Source organism: Callorhinus ursinus, unplaced genomic scaffold, assembly GCF_003265705.2.
Source record: "Callorhinus ursinus isolate GAN/ISIS: 27379988/994484 unplaced genomic scaffold, GSC_fseal_2.0 scaffold18, whole genome shotgun sequence".
Taxonomy (NCBI): Eukaryota; Metazoa; Chordata; class Mammalia; order Carnivora; family Otariidae; genus Callorhinus; species Callorhinus ursinus.
In genome coordinates this window covers 28,602,863-28,614,905 of record NW_027397080.1, presented here as the reverse complement: position 1 = coordinate 28,614,905, position 12,043 = coordinate 28,602,863, and the positions used below count along the sequence as shown (strand labels likewise).

General features: G+C 44.5%; 1 long non-coding RNA gene across 1 annotated transcript in view; it reads left to right on the top strand.

The window, feature by feature from the left end:
- LOC141374504 (uncharacterized) overlaps nt 1-10,663 on the top strand; it is a 64,350-nt gene extending 53,687 nt beyond the window's left edge. The window contains exons 3-5 of the long non-coding RNA XR_012381439.1: nt 3,133-3,785; nt 5,375-5,531; nt 9,985-10,663. This is a non-coding gene — a long non-coding RNA (uncharacterized lncRNA). The remainder of the gene's footprint in view (nt 1-3,132; nt 3,786-5,374; nt 5,532-9,984) is intronic.
- The last annotated feature ends 1,380 nt before the right edge of the window (nt 10,664-12,043 follow it).

The following is a 12,043-nucleotide window of genomic DNA, read 5'->3' as shown; positions in this document are numbered from 1 at the left end:
CAAGCACATCAATGCATAAGCCTAATGATGGAAGAGACTACTCAGTTCTTTGAAGATGTCTTACAGGAATGAAGACCAAAAAAAAAAAAAAGAGTGAAGATCAACAATTCTTAATTTACAACTTGACGGTTTAGAAAAACAAAAACGTAACTCTGAAAAGCAACTCAAAATCGATTCCGAGGCTTTCCTAATTGCCTCCAGGCATTTGCAGATATTATAAAAACTCAGGACATTGGAAGAACAATTGTCCTGCACTTAAAAAAAAGGAAAGAACATTTTAAATAGGAATTACCCTAAACGTCTGATAATAGAGACATATATATGCAAAAGTCCTAGGAAAAACTTGGATACTCTTTCTGTCCCTTGAAGATGTAAATCTTACCGTGTCTTTGGAATGTAAACACCCCAGGAGGTCATTAAAACTCTGTCCAGGTGGAAGAAAAAAGAAAAAAAAGAAGGAAAGAGGCCTTTTAGAAATACAAACTACTAGAAGGGCTCTCTTGCCCAAACTCTAGACCACAGCCTCCTTGAAATTACTCATCAAGAAGAAGTACAAATCTTAAGACTTCTCTACAAATATTAAGCAAATTATCTTTGCTTTTAGGCAAATTATCTTAACTTATTCCGCCCCAGGCAGAGACACGATTATTTGTAAACTCTTGAGTTTTGTATCATACTAGCGAGCTTTGTGGAGTATTCTACAAATGCTCCGGGCTTGATGGAATGAAAGCTATGACATCTGTGTGTCTGTATGTCCATCATGCTTATTGTGTACATTATAAATCAGATTTTTCTCCCTCCGGATGGTACTCCCAGAATGAGTGTATAGAGCTCTATGTAATTGGCTTAAAAATAAGTGCTTGTAAATTAAGTATTTCTTAAACCTCAGAAATAGAATAGACGCTAACCCGTTTTTCAAGTTGGCATGATCTAGGATAATTTTTGGTAAAGAGAAACTACTTTAAGTTTGTTGATTCAATTAATACAGACATGTCTTTAGAGTTATTGGCATTAAGCATAATACTTTTATTTTACCTAGATTTCCTGAAAGTCAAATAAGCTCATTGTCTTTGTTATAAAATTTGTCAGCACGACAAATAACTTGAAATTATGGCTAACCGCTTTAATGTCTCATGAAATCATTGTGGGTGATCTAAGTATGATTGTGAAGAACAAATGAACTAAACAGACGTATATAAGAGTTTTCAGGTGAATGTTCTAGCAATGATTGTTTTATGACACATCTCCTTAAATGGTTTCCCAAATCTCTTTGATGACTTCCACCCTTAGAATTTCGCTAAGTAAAATTAAGTGCTGGGAATTCACGGAATGTCTAGATCATTTCCAAATAAGATAAACTACTAAACATCGATTGCTACACAAATCTAAGCTCACTTACTTTTGACCTCTTATCACAGAGGATCCGTTTGTGAATGCATCTTATGACCCATTGAAAAATTAAACTGTGAAGAATCCTATGCTTCTAGAAATTGTGAAGCATATTGGCCTGGGGTGCTTGGGTGGCGCAGTTGGTTAAGTGGCCGACTCTGATTTCGGCTCAGGTCATGATCTTAGGGTCATGAAATTGAGTCCTGCATCAGGCTCTGCACTGAGTGTGGAGCCTGCTTGAGATTCTCCCTCTCCCTCTGCCCCCCCCACCCCCACCCCACATACTCTCTCGCTCAAAAAAGAAAGAAAGATGGCGTAACGGGTATCTCACAATCGCTTACTTTTTAACTTCTACTACAAATTAAGGTGTCTAAGGGCTAAGAATCCGAGCTAAGATAAAGCTACTGGAAATAATAAGAGAAACATCTCTATATACAAGGAATGTAAGATATGCGTTTTCGGAAATAAAAGGTATGAGGAATGGGGATGCATTTTTGTTGAGGGAAAAGAAAGTAATTTTGTCTTAAAGTAAAACTGGTTGTTTCTGAATGGGAAAGAAAATAAGGGACAAGCTAAGGTAGAAAGTTGTAAAAGGTTGTGAAAAAGGAATCCTGGGGAAGAAATTTTACGTGTGATCAAGCAGGATAAAATTGAATGCATTTGTGTAAGGGTTTTAAAAATAAGCTTTAATATCCATAGTGTACTTATGTAAAACTAGAACTTAATTTTCTTCCATCCGCTTGAAGGAAAAATCTGCTTAGACTATTGGTTTGCTCCTGATAAGAGATTATAAAAGGGTTTTCCTCATTTTTTAAGTAATCTGTCTGAAAAAGCAAAGGATTTGTGTTTTATCAAAATAATTTCTTGTGTTGCTTTTATCAGATTTTTTTTTAAAGATTTTATTTATTTATTTGAGAGAGAGAGCATGCACACGAGTGCAGGGGTGGGGGGGGGGAAGCGGCAGAGGGAAAGGGAAAAGCAGGCTCTCCGCTGAGCAGGGAGCCCAATGCAGGGCTCCATCCTGGGACCCTGGGATCATGACCTGAGCTGAAGGCAGATGCTTAACTGACTGAGCCACCCAGGCGTCCCCTAGATCTTTGATTACTTAAAAAAAAAAAAAAATGAAATCGATTCTTCTCTTTCAAAAGAGCTAAGTTTTACTTATAACTATTTAACTTTCTGTGTGTACCTGCAAAGTTTTTAACTGTCACCATGATTAAATGGATAACTAAGTTGTTTCATAGTAACCTATGATCCTGTTTGACCAAGTGTTTTAAAACGTTTTGGTATTTTGACAAACTTCCCCAAAGTTAAATTTGAAATAAAGCCTTTTGACCTGGAAGTTACTTGAGATTTTCCAAAGGGTCCCTGGAACATCTCAAAAGATTTGTTCTCTTTCCTTACACAAGGAATTACACTAGTTAGGCTTATTTGGTATGTTAAGTTATGTGGATAGCATTGTCAATGAGTGATGATAAGCTTTCTTAGATTATTAGTCTGTGGGTGAAAGTTACTCATCGGTGTTCTAGAAATTGTATGAAGTTCCCAAAGTTCAGATAGGTCCTAGTATAAAGTCATCAGTCACGATTCTAGTTTTTATCTTAAAATGTTGCATGTCACAGAAAGAACCAAACCTCCTTGTCCATTGCACTGTAATGAACTCTAATCAGATCTTTAGCCACCGGCATGTTGAAGTCTTTTTTTGTCATTCACAGTTACTGTTTATCTCTGATGCTTTCGCAGGCTTGTTCCTGCAGAAGTGCTTGGTCTTCAGAGAAATTCACGGGGAGGACTCTGACAGGGGCTCTCTGATAACTTTCAGATCATGCCACTGAACTGGGTAAGAATTTACAGACTCCTAACAGAGAAACTAATGTCTTCATGACTTCTAACAAAAGATCAACAAGAATCAATTACATGAGGCTGAATTAACTGATGAGGATGATTATAATGTTCTTTGGCTTGTTTGGAACATTGTTGATTTTTAAAAATGTTTTTTTTTCTCCCAGATTTAAGGAAAATGTATTCTCTTCTCTCTCAAGCTATCTATGGTTCAGAGCAATTTGGGAAAATCTGCCTTTCTGAACAACAATGAAACATTTATCTTTTTCTCTTTCCCAGATCCCTCCAGAATTCAGAAACCCTTCAGTGAGTATTTTTATTTTTATGGCAATGTGGTGATTTGCATAAGTTCACTAAGAATCTGTTCTCCTCGTAACAGGACACAACTGGAAACATTGGTTATATTACCAAGCCTTTGACTGGAAGGTCATATTCAAGAGAGATGTACAAAGGCTCGGGTGTGACCAGACAGCTTGAAGGGACTAAGGTTGACTAAAGAGAGCCAATAAAACCCCTTGGCACTTTGCTTACAGGGCTCCCAGCAATCTTACCAGGTGAGTAAGGAAGGTCACTTCCTGGCAGGTGCAAGAATCTCAGGATATTTGGGGGAACTGGAGACGAGGAATTCACCAAAGTCCGTAGGTATTGGCTCGACTTCTGAGCCTTGAGAGGCTTTTAAAAGTCCAATCTGAGATTCCTTATAAAAGTTCTAGCAAAGCAGTTTAAAAGATTCTACATGGTCAATATATATTCTTGCCACATTTATGTAAATAATCAAGCTGAGTTTATTAAGATGAGACTTATTTTGTAAATAAATTTGTCTTTTATCATTTCTGATAAAAATGGGGGTAACTGTAGAGAGAAATATTGTGTTTTAGCAAAAGTCTATAACACCCTGTGGATATCTGATTCCAGGGCTATTCATTGTCTTTGAGGTTTTGTTTTCTGCCTGTAATCCGGACTAGATCTTAAATCTTCTAGTTTCTTCCAATATCTGGCTACAACTCTCTAGACTAGTATTTTCCATTTTTCTCCCACTCTTCGTACTTGGAATCATCGAAAACTAATGCAGCCTTTTTTCCGAAGCCATGCAAGCTAACGTGACAACTGGATATAAACTTCAGAGAAACCACCACGACAGTATGGAAGATCTTTGTGCCACTCAGAAAGTTCCCCAGAGACGTTCACACTACAGACTAGGAAAATCTCTTAGAGGCCATTGCCGGCCCTCGCTCTATCTGAAAATGCTTCAAGCCTGACATCTAGAAATCTTCCCAACTGGCTACCCTCAAAACTCAGAAACTGGTTTATAATTTGCTCCAGTCACTAAGCATTGTTTTTCTTTTGTGCCCATAGAATTGCCTCTTATTAAATACCTGACTGCTTGTGCAGTCGGAGCCTCACGTTGGGAACCCACCTGCATCACTGTGTCCTAAAGAGACTCAGGGAACTGATGGGGTCCAGGGCAGGCCGCCCCAAGATTTGCTGCTTTGGTATATGGATTATTTCAAATTAAAGTTACTTAAGAAACAGCCAGTATAAGAAGGACACTCTGATCTTCCTCGGTCCCCCCTGAAAGCAAGAAATAATCTCCCATGGGAATGTTACCCTCTCTGTACCAGGAGAAAGAGAGATGTCCTTATCCCCAGAGATGGGAATTCTGGGCTGAGAAGGCCATATAAACAAACCTTGTTACTTCCTCTCCAACGTACTACCGCAAGCCCGAACCCCTTTGTCTTCTCAGTTCTTCAAAAATATATTGTTTCCTTGTCTAAAATGGATAAAACCTACCTGCTTTGGTTACTTCTTTGAGTCTCCTATTTTTATGAGCTCTCGTATATATGAAATTTTTTTTCCTCCTGTTAATCTGTCTTATGTCAATTTAATTATTCGAAGATCCTAAGGATCTAGAAGGGATTACCTTCTGCAAGAAGCCTCCTGTATCCTCACTATTTGAAGTGACGACTGCTCACCCCAATCCCAACCTCCTAAATCTACTCCGCATTTCTTTCCCCTACAGGGCCTGTACCCTCTTCTAGGACACCATCTGATTTACTTACTTACTATGTTTTATTTCGTTATCATCTGTTCCTTCTTGCCCCACCCCCACCATTGGACTCTATTTTGTCTATTTTGTTCACAGCTGTATCCCAAGTGCCTATAGTGACCAGCACCCAGGAGGTCCTCAGGAAACATGTGTTAATTGAACGTATGCATACATGTCCTTGAAGCTGAGGAATACTAAGGCTGCCCTGCGGAGGGGCGACTCCAAGTCTGCAGTGCTAGAAGTTTCCATCCAGGTACATTTCCTTGGCATGTTCGGGTCTCTGCAATGGCCTGTGGTGGGGGGGGGGGCTCTCAGCATGGGCAGAGTCAGCTGCATAGGCAGTGGATGATGGTGGGGGCAGGGGACTATTGCTCCATCTTCCCAGCCATTGACCCCCTCCCCGCTCCTTCCCGACGGCTGCCTCAAGTGCTGTGTCCAACTGGATACAGTCTGGTCTCCTCTCCCTCCAGCCCTCCCAGGACCAAGCAAGCAGGCTCTTGGGATCCTTCATCTCAGCTGTGATAGGGTCCATTCCCAGCTCGAGGACATCCTGGGAAAGCAGGTGCTTGGTGCCTCACCCCTGCAGCCAAGATGTCAAGGACCCCAGCTCCGGGTGCTGGCTCCTCAAAGGCCTTTGTCCACATTCATCTGTCCAGCAGTGGTGTCTGCCCCAGCCACACAGCCTCCCCAGAACCCTGCGGAAGCTTCTCTGGAGAGGCCCAGCAGCTGTGCTGGATGAGGCGAGGCCTTACTCCAGCCTCCTGCTTGAGGCAGGGCCGCACTGCCTCTTCCCCATGGGGGAAGGACACAGGGCTCTTCTCACCTACTGCCGTCCGTTCTTCATCTTCAGGAAGTGCTTTTGTGGTCAGGCCTGGACCCTCCAATGTCCTGGGAGTGTGGATCAGGGACCCTGGAGCTTTCCTATCTCCCGGGCCTACCCTGAGGGTTCCCGACAGGCTTCCCAGACTTACCAGATCCAAACTGCATTCCGTCACCCCCACCCCAGTCTCCCTGCCTTCGTGAATGGCATCCCCAGTTGCCGAGGTGGTCAGCCCTAAACCCCCAGAGCTGTCCTTGGTTCTTCTCACACACATGCCATCCCTCAAGAAGTCTTGTGAGCTCTCCCTCCAAAGAACAAGCAGAATCCTACAAATTCTTACTGGCCCCTGTCTGCCCTGGTCAGAGCCACCACTGAGTCTCACCTGGAGTATGGCTGTGGCCTCCTAACTGGTTTCCCTTGTGCCACCTTTGTCCCCTCTGGCCTATTGTTTGCCCAGCAACCGGGGGTTCCTGCTAAAACCTAAGCTGGTTATGTCCCTTCTCTGCTCACAGCCCCACCAAGTCCCTCCCCCCTGCCCCTGGTCCCACAGGATTGGCTCCCCTCCTGCTCTCTGAACTCATCCTCTGCCCTCACCCCCACTCCCCTGCCCTCCAGCAACACTGGCCCTTTGGCTCTTCCTTGCATTCAACAAGCAAGTTCCTGCCTCAGGGCCTTTGCTCTTGCTGTGCCCTCAGCCTGGAATTCTCTTCCTCTAGATAGCTGCATGGCTCACTCATTCCTTCAGGTCTCTGCTCAAGTGTCACCTCCTCAGAGAGGCTTTTCTCGACCACCCTGTGTAAATAGTCCCCACCCCCGGCCTTTCAGCCCTCCCACCTTAATATATGTTTCTACATAGCCCTTTCCAGCCTTATGTTTTATAAATACTTGTCTGTGTGTCATAATGTCAGCTCCACGAGAACAGGGATATTGTTTGGTGAGCCCCTTAATTTCCATTGCTTAGAATTTCATAGTCCAACGTGGTAGCCATTCACCACACGTGGCTATTCAAGTGTAAATTAATTAAAAGAAAAAAATCCAGCTCCTCAGTCACACCAGCCATACTTCAAGTGCTCCATAGTCGCATGTGGCTGGCGGCTGTGGGCCTAATAGTGCAGAGCTAGAACACTTCCTCTGTCAGAGAACATTCTAGTGAGCAGTGCTGTTGAATGAATTAATGACTGAGTGGTGCTCTTTGGAACATCATCCTTACTGGAGAGTGGGAAGTTCCTCCCACGTGCGGGACATTAGGTGGGGAGGTTTTCACATATTAACTCAGCTTTATAACAGTGGCAATGAGATGGCTCTCGCAAATCCCCAGTTTACAGGCAAGGAAACGGGCTGAGAGTCTAACAAATTTTTTAACAGCTTTATTGAGAGCTTTTAAAATATATTTCACATACCGTAATATCCTCCCATTTAACGTGTCTGAATCAACATCGTTTAGTATATTCACAGAGTTGTGCAATCCTTACCCCAATCAATTTCAGAGTATTTTCATCATCCCAAGAGAGTTACCCCTTAGCCATCACTCCCCATGCTGCCATGAATCTACTTTTTGTCTCTGTGGATTTGCCCGTGCTGGAGGTTTCACAGAAATGGAGTCATTCAGTGGGTGGTATGGTGCGACTGGCTTATGTTGTGAGTGGTAGATTTCGGGACCTTGTTATGAAATAACCAATGGGTACACTACACATTTTCATGTCTTAGAAGGGAATGATAATAAATAGTTGGAAGGCGTCAGTGAGGCAGAGCGATAAGTCAGAAGAAAGGCTGGGTCTTGAAGAGATGTTTGTACATTACTGTTCATAGCAGCGTTATTAGCAGGAGCTAAAAGGTGGAAGCACCCCAAGTGTCCATCGGTGGCTGAATGGATAAGCGAAATGATGTCTATAGATACACTACAATATTATTCAGCCAGAAGAGGAAGAACATCCTGACGGGTGTCCCAACGTGCATGGACCTTGAGGACATCATACTGGGATTTTGAAAGGAGCCAGTCAAGAAGAGATCAACGCTGTGTGGTTCCACTTCCCTCAGGCATGTCGAGTAGTCAGACTCACAGAGACAGAAACAAAAGGGTGGCGGCTAAGACCAAGGGAGGGGGACAAGGGGAGTTATTTCTTCACAGGCGCAGAGTTTTAGTTACGAAGGTGGAAAGAGTTCTGGAGATGGATGGTGGGAGGTTCCAAACATTATGAATGTATCTCACACCACTGAACTGTACATTTGAAAATGGTTAAGATGATAAATTTTATGTTACGTGTATTTTGCCACAACAACAACAACAACAAAATTGGGGAAAAAAGAAGAAAGACCCCGGGCCAGGAGTCATGGGTCTTGAGTTCTAGTCCTGATTCCGTCCTTAAGCGTGTGACCCTGTACAAGACAGCAGCCTCTCTGGGGACCTGCTAACAGGTCCGTCCAAGTCACACGATGACCGAGGGGAAGTGCACACGGGTGCCGTTCTTCCTGCAGGCCGTGCAGGGGAGCTCCTGGGGTAAGCCCTCAGCCAAGGAGGCTGGGGCGAAAGCAGTCCCAGCAGCGGCTGTGGGACTCCTGCTGCCATCTGCCAAAATTTCTCTGGTTTCCTGGGCTAGCTCCTGGGGAACTGAGGAGCAGCCATGGTCAGGAGCATCTTGAACGGGTTCCCAAAAGACCCAAGTTCAAATTCCAGCTTGCTCTTTACCAGCTGCATGCCGACCTCCATGACCTCAGTCCTACATACACCTGCACAGCACGGAGCTGCTGCAAACGAAACGTGAGGAGATACTTGGGCTGCACACAAAAAGTGTGTGATAAACCATCTACTACGTTCTCTGTCTTGGGCTAGAGCCTTCTTCTGAATGAAGGTGGCAAGGCTGGAGAGAGGCCAGTTTGGACTTTCAGGCTTTTTTGCTTATCAGCTGGAGTCCCTCCCCCACCCCAGTGCCAAGGCTGCCAGGCGGTGTTGGGCACAGGGCACCAGTGTGGGGTGGCAAAGTGGGTGCAAGGGCTTATTATTTCTCCCTGCCCGGAGCACCGTGGTCTTCTTGCTGGACCATCTATCTCAGTGGAAACCTTTGCTGAGATTTATCGTCCTGTTCCTGCTGGGTACAGACTGCAGGAAGGTAAAAAATGTCCTTTTTGAGGCAATAAAACATGAAATAGAACCCAATTTCTCTCCAGGGTAAGAATCATTATGTTTGACAATGGCCGTAAAGTGTGCAGTGCTGAGGAAAGGGGGCAGGCGGGGGCCTTGGCGGATGAGGGGGGCAGAAGGCACCCCTGCAAGACGGAGCCATTGTGCAAGCACCAAAGAGGGCCTGGAAGGAGACCAGGGGCCAGGATGCCACCCCACAGCCCATCTGATGCCCAGGTACACTCACGGTCCCCGGCCCTTGAGGTCCCCACGTGGATTCAATGCATATTTATCAAAGACTTCTACTGGGCAGGGGTTGATAAGAAGGCCACCCTGCTTGCTGTACCCAGCACTTTAGAGAGAGCAGAAGAAATGTGTGCTCCATTGAATTGAATTGAGTGTTAAGGAGTCTAGGTCTTATTTAGGAAGGACCAAGAAACCAGGTTTGTATGTGTGTGTGTTTACATTTTTTGAGATATAACGTATAAAGCTCTCAGGTCTTGGGGCTCCTGGGTGGCGCAGTAGGTTGAGCATCTGACTCTTGGTTTTGGCTCAGGTCATGATCTCAGGCTCATGGGATCGAACCCCACATCAGGCCCTGTGCTCAGAGGGGAGTCTGCTTGAGATTCTCTCTCCCTCTCCTCCTCCCCCACCTCACATGCATGTGCTCTCTCTCTGTCTCAAATATATAAATCTTTAAACAAAAAATTAAGCCCTCAAATCTGAAGTGTACAACTTAACACATTTTTTTCACATGAACATATCCAGGTAACCACCACCCAGATTAAGATCGAGGACATTTATGGCACTCCAGGAAGACCACTTGAGCCCCTTCCCAACAAAGGCTCCAGAAGATAACCACTATGGACAAGTTTCTCTCTTCCTGAACGTCGTGTAATTGGAAACGTACAGCATGCGGTTTTCCCTTCTTTCACTCATCAATGAGATTCATCCGTGTTGTTGTGTGTACTGGTGCATTCTTTTTCATCACAGTTTGTTATTCCATGTTAGGTTCCATGTTAGGAATACGTCATGATTTATTGATCCATGATGATGTTGATGGACATCATGGCGGTCTCACGTTTGGGGTTTTGACTAGCAAAGCCGCAGTGGACATCCTTGTACATACCTGCCTTCTAGTGGACGTAGCAAAGAGTTTAGAGCAGAGGAGTGAAGGATTAGATTGACTTTTTTTTTTCTTTTGTCCCTGGTGATGGTTAATTTCATGTGCTAAGTTGACTGGGTCATGGGATGCCCAAATATTTGGTCAAATGTTGTTCTGGGTGTGTCTGTGAGGGTGTTTTGGAGAGAGTAACATTCGACTGAGTAAAGCAGAGTGCCCTCCTCGGTATGCTGGGACTGACCCTATGGGGTAAAGGCCTGAATAGGACAAAAACACTGACCCTTCTGTGAGTAAGGGGGACCTCCTCCTTCCTGACGGCCTTGAGCTGGATCATCAGTTCTTGCTTTTTTTTTTTTTTAAGATTTTTATTTATTTATTTGAGAGAGAGAGAATGAGAGAGAGAGAGCACACAACTGGGGGAGGGTCAGAGGGAGAAGCAGACTTCCTGCTGAGCAGGGAGCCTGATGTGGGGCTCAATCCCAGGACTCCAGGATCATGACCTGAGCCGAAGGCAGTCGCTTAACCAACTGAGCCACCCAGGCGCCCCGGTTCTTGTCTTCTGACTTGAATTGAAACATTGGCTATGCAAGCCTGCCAATATTCAGCCTGGAAGTACCCCATCAGCTCTCGGGGTCTCCAGCTTACTGGCTGCAGACCTTGGGACCGCTCAAGCCTCTATAATCATGTGAGCCAATTCCTTATAATAAATCTCTTTTATATATACACATTCTATTGGTCCTGTTTCTCTAGAGTAGTCTAATACATCCCTCTAACTTCTTATTTTGAAATATTTCAAATTTATTGAAAAGTTAAGACAAATACAACTGTGGCAAGTCGATTGCATTAACCATGCTTGCCTCCCCATGTGATGCTCCCTGGAAGTGTCTTCCAGTGCTGACTCTGGGCTTGGCCACGTGGCTCGCTTTGGCCAATGGACAGCAGTACAACGGATGTGAGCAGCAGCTTAAAAGCGTGCATTCCTTCTCCTCTTCCTCTCTTGGACTCCTGCCACTGCTGGGAAGACACTCTCAAGCCAGCCTGGCTGCGGGAGTTGAGGGACTCGTGGAGGAGAGCTGAGATGTGCAAGCCGTGGTCACCTTCGTCCAGCCAGGCCACAGCCCACCCACTAGCTGCTGACAGGTGCATAAGCAAGGCCAGACCACATCTGGGGAATTTCCAGTCAATGACCCAGGGGCTTGCAAAAAAGTCAGAAGTAGCTGTTGTTTTAAGTTTGGGGCTGGTTTCTAAACACAACCAGATACAACAAGAAACACTTATCTATCCTTTACCTAGATTTACCGATTATTAACATTTTGCCATATTTGCTTTATTCTTTGTATACTTCCAAAACATTGGAACGTTGCCGACATCATGACACTTCCACTCTACCTACTTTGGCGTCTGTCTCCTAAGAACAGGGCTGTCCTCCTGCATAACTCTACTACTGTGATTACACCGAGTCACTTAATATTGTTACAGTGATATCTAATAGAGAGCTCGTATTCAAATTTCCCCAATCACCCAAAAATGTCCTTTGTAGCTGGTTTTTTTTAGACAGGATCTATTTAGGATCGTTCCAGTACACTGCCCACTTCTACAATCTACACAGAAGTTTATAGGCTCAGCCCAGCATCCAACCATGAGGACTGAGGTAGGGCAGGCACACTGTCTGGGTTCCTGCATTGCCACTTCCCAGCTGTGTGA